This window comes from Montipora foliosa, chromosome 8 (genome assembly GCF_036669935.1).
Source record: "Montipora foliosa isolate CH-2021 chromosome 8, ASM3666993v2, whole genome shotgun sequence".
NCBI lineage: Eukaryota > Metazoa > Cnidaria > Anthozoa > Scleractinia > Acroporidae > Montipora > Montipora foliosa.
This window is the reverse complement of record NC_090876.1, coordinates 13,074,392-13,079,391: the sequence shown is the minus strand read 5'-3', so window position 1 is coordinate 13,079,391 and position 5,000 is coordinate 13,074,392. Positions and strand designations below refer to the sequence as shown.

Genomic DNA, 5,000 nt, shown 5'->3' with positions numbered 1-5,000 from the left:
TTGATTAGCTAATGACTCTTTCAGGGTGGCTATAAGTACATCGCCGTTAAGTTGCTTGGTTGATCTGAACGAGAGGGGTATTTTAGAGAGTGGTGGTCGTGGACAGTTCAGTTTACATGTAACTACTTGATGGTCAGAAAAGACGTCACTGAGTATGCGTACATCTGTGTCCAAGTTGCTGTTGTGTTGTGTTATAATTAGATCTAATGTATGGCCTTTCCGGTGAGTAGAACCCAGTACATGTTGAGATAAATTAACAGAGTCAAGTATGTCCATGAATTTAATGGTATCACAGTTTGTTGTGTCATCAAGATGAAAATTGAAGTCACCGGCAATGAGTAGTGGCTGTTCGTGCTGCGACATTAGTTCCAATAAATCGTGGAATTCAGTAAAGAACATAGATGTTGTTAGTTTATTTTTCTTCGATGGTGGGGGCCTGTAGATAACGATAAGGCGCGTGTTGAGTTTGCCTGACACAACATTAAGGTTAATGTGCTCGAATGATTTGAAAACATTGTCCGAATTCATTGTGATGCTAAGTTGTTTTGAGTAAAACACACCGACACCACCGCCTTTGCCACTTTCCCTTGGGACATGCACGAATGAATAGGTCTTGAGCGTATTTAAAATTTCGGTAATGCTGCTGTCGTCGGTATTTTTACCAAGCCAACTTTCAGTGATTGCGAGGATTTCCAGTTTATTAGATTGTATAATATCACACACTATGGCCGCTTTCTTTGCGATTGACCGAGCATTCCAGACGGCAAATCGTAGTTTCAATTCTTTTTGTCGACAGATTTCAATTTGCTTAAAATTGTTTACATTTCTTGAATTTAGTGTATAATAAAGATTATTTGATTTTGTATAGTGGGCGTTGTGCGATGATCGTTCACTCGCGTCAACCAAGTTGGAGAAACTAGCGTGACGGCTAGTGTAGTGTTGAGAATTAACTTTTGTGCGTCAAGTTATTCTCACAGGAATAATGTTCTTGTGTTTAACGACATCAGTATTCATGATCGATGAAGTTGAAGATTCTGCGTAGTGAAATCTCTGAATATTACTGTAAGCGTTGATAAATAAATCCAGTAGGTCCGGTTGCTCTCATGTTTCAAGCCCTTAAAGGGGCTAGGTTACGCTATTTTAGGCATTTTCAGCACTGATCGAATGGTCATAGAATTAACTAAAATATCAAAATAACTGTTCAAAACTATAGAAGAACTCTATCAAAACACAGGGAAGCCAAGAAGGGACATAGATGGACAAAACTGGAGAGGATTGAAATGGATTGAATTTGGGTAAATTTGAAAAACGTCGGCCCACCTTTTTTCAAATTTATATCAGTCTATACCAAAATGTCATTTACAAAGCTTGAAAATCATTCTCAGTTGTTATGTCGCCGTGATTTTGCAAATGAAAGACTCTTGCTCTGCCAATTTGACGTTTAGAGCTCATAATTAACAAAATTAAACAAAATTACCTAAAATAGCGTGACCTAGCCCCTTTAAGTAGACTTGCCACAATTCCACCTCACGAGAATCCCGGGAGAAAATGTTTTGGCGAGCGAAGCGTGATTTTTCAGACGCGAATCTACACGAGACGAAGGACTTTTGAAAGTCTAGCCCTTAAGATGTATCATTTTCTCTTGGATGTGCATGGTCGCGCCCGAATCATCGCATCTTGACTGTTCAAACTTTGTGATTGTAGTCGCGGTCGAGTACGCCCCGGGTCGTACGGATCGGGCTGTTAGAATAAATCTTTTTCGATTGTTTAGCCAAAGGTAAGTTGTTGACATTAAAGACAAAATTATATATATTCGTTCTAATTTGTTTTACAAATAAACACTTTGCACGAGAGCGGGGGTCGACATGAAGGTCACTCAAACTGATCTCCATCAACATGCCGGTCATCTCAGCTCCTAGTGATCTTTGAGAACCTTACAGCAGCTTTGAGCGAAACTGAGAATAGACCGATTCTGCTAACGCAATGTTGTACCCAATTCAAATCTCTCGGGGTTAAGGATCTTTGTATGTTGCATTTGCATGATAATGTAGCATTCATATGGAAATATTTGGAACAAAACGTTTTATTCCCAAAGGATCTGAATTGGGTACAACATTGAGTTAGCCGAATTGGTCTATACCTGAGAAAAACTGATCCGACTTTTAGCAATCTGAACTGCTCTTAGAACTACTGTTATTGTCAGTATGGGCATGCGATCAAGTCAAAATGGATAATTCTTTCAACAATACAGACTACAATGTAGTCGTTGATATGCATTCTGTTTATTTGCTGACAAAGGAATTTCAGAAGGATGCTTCAAGGGGAAATTCTGGTTTTGTCTTACTTTTGTTTTACTTAGAGGTCATTTATTTGCCAGTATTGAAAAGTTTGGTTTACATTTATGAAATGTAACAAATTAATCATCTGCGGCTTTACAAAGATCTATTTGTATCGCTTTTACATTCCTGAGTTAATTCGACTCGCAAATGGCGTACAAACAACCCAGGTCCAGGAATTGTGGATCCAACTAAAACTATTGCCGCACCATACAGTCAAGGTAATGTTGAAGTATGGCTGGCAAGTGCAGGCACACAACGTGTGGCAATGTCTGTGTCGGTTCTTGTTTAAAATTTCAGGAAGCCAATAACATCTTCAGCTGACTTGGTTCAAATTATAAACATTGGGAATAATATGCATTCAGCTTTGTCACAATCATGCAAACAGGGACTCCTATTGTTGACAGATTTGCCTGTTATGGTTATAACTTAAGCTACATTAATTATCAGTTGACATACAGTGATAGTTATAGTGGTTTGCTAAATAGTGCACTTCCTATAATTTCAGACTTTCCTTATGTTATATCAATGTTAACTGCCTTTGATTCTTTGCTCATGGATAATTATCATGCATATATGTTAACACTTGAACTTTACACAGTAGCAATATACTGTCTTCCTAATGGGAAGTGTAAATTTTTTTACTCTCATGGCAGAGATTTATTAGGTATGGGACCCATTTGTAACATGTACCTCAATTGGAATAGATTCATTAATGAATTTGGTACAACATTTTCAGAATATATGTGCACAAACATCTGTTGCTTATGAGATTAAAATGTCTTAACATTATTAAAATGTAAAGCAACAGTGGAAGCATTGTTCGTTCGTTATATGTTCGAAAACAAAATTTTAGACCCTAGGAGCACTTAAATGGTGTTTATCATTGTTCTTGCAAAGAATGTTCTGCTGTACGTGTCATTTTATTCTATTTGTTTTTCCACCTCAAAAGTATTGTAACTATTGCACCTCTCAAACAGTTGATAGTATCATTGAGAATGGAAGAGCAATTTATCAGAAATGTTACTCCAGCAAAATATGTTTTTATTTCTGATTTTCTAAAGAAATTAGGCTTAGGCCGCTGGCCATGTAAAAGTTATTCATAGAGCAAGATGTCAGGGAAATTTATCTCTTATCCCCACTCGTTACCATCGGGGGTTGCCTTGTCAAACTGGTAAACAAATCGAGGCTACTCGGTGTAACTGTGGACGATAGGCTAACATGGTCACCACACCTATCTGAAGTCAAAAAGAATTTTGCCAGTAAATTCAAACTATTGAGAAAATCGAAATTTCTACCTAAGAGCGTTTTAGAACAATTCTACTTTAGTGTTATTTTGCCAGAGAATACTCAAACTCTCACCTATAATTTTGACTCTCTAATAGTATGAAAATCCGACTAGGACATAAATTTGATCTTTCTCTGGCATTTTTAGTCCAGTATTTTTCATTCTTGTCCATTTCTCATTAGAATTTACATGCAACAACACCTGACGAACGTTTCGGTTCGTTTTAGCTTAGTAACCAGGCATTTTCGCTCGTGGTGGATCGATTTCTGTCGAAGTGAGCGGCCATCGTCAACATTGTAAACAACTTTGTGGTGGAATGGAGATTCCGTGCCGAGTGAAGTTCACCTGCTCAAGAAAGGCAATGTTAAACCGGTTAAAAGATCTTTTAACGAAGAAGGTTTAATCATTTTGTAAGCTCAAAGAAAAACGGCTCTTTTAGGAGCCACCATACTCGCAAAAGCAATGACCAATGCGTAATGTGGTATTGTTTTATGAAGTTCTTATTAATTTGCTGCACAGGTCTATACAGACTTAAGAATTTTCGCTAAACTTGTTAATTTATGCAAATTTACAGCATGTTGTCTAGATGTTCTCGCAGATCTGATTTGATCAGAAAATTTTGAGCAAAAAGGTGCGGCTTATATGCCGGTGTTTACGGTACCTTACTTATCTTGCTTAGCTTACTTAGACACGTGGACTGCTTGAAGCACTTGGATTCCTTGGTTTGCTTGAAGTGCTTAAATTGCTTGAGGTGCTTGGGCTGCTTGAGGTGCTTAGGTTACTTGAGGTGCTTAGGTTACTTGAGGTGCTTGAGATGCTTGGGTTGCTTGGGATGCTTGCGATGCTTGGGGTGCTTGAGGTGCTTAGATTGCTTGAGGTGCTTGGGTTGCTTGAGGCGCTTGAGGTGCTTACATTGCTTGAGGTGCTTGGGTTGCTTGAGGCGCTTGAGGTGCTTACATTGCTTGAGGTGCTTAGGTTGCTTGAGGTGCTTGAGATGCTTGGGTTGCTTGAGACGCTTGAGGTGCTTGGGTTGCTTGAAGTGCTTAGATTGCTTGAGGTGCTTTGGTTGCTTGAGATGCTTGAGGTGCTTGGGGTGCTTGAGGTGCTTAGATTGCTTGAGGTGCTTTGGTTGCTTGAGATGCTTGAGGTGCTTGAGGTGCTTGGGGTGCTTGAGATTCTTGGGTTGCTTGAGGTGCTTGGGGTGCTTGAGGTGCTTGGGTTGCTTGAGGTGCTTGAGGTGCTTAGGTTACAGTACTTGAGGTGCTTGGGTTGCTTGAGATGCTTGAGGTGCTAAGGTTACTTGAGGTGCTTGAGGTGCTTGGGTTGCTTGAGGTGCTTGAGGTGCTTGGGGTGCTTGAGGTGCTTGGGTTGCTTGG

General features: G+C 39.5%; 1 protein-coding gene across 3 annotated transcripts in view; it reads left to right on the top strand.

Annotated features, from left to right (window-relative positions):
• LOC137967747 (serine/threonine-protein phosphatase 6 regulatory ankyrin repeat subunit C-like) overlaps nt 1–5,000 on the top strand; it is a 193,769-nt gene that overhangs the window by 39,685 nt on the left and 149,084 nt on the right. The gene's annotated exons all lie outside the window — the stretch shown is intronic.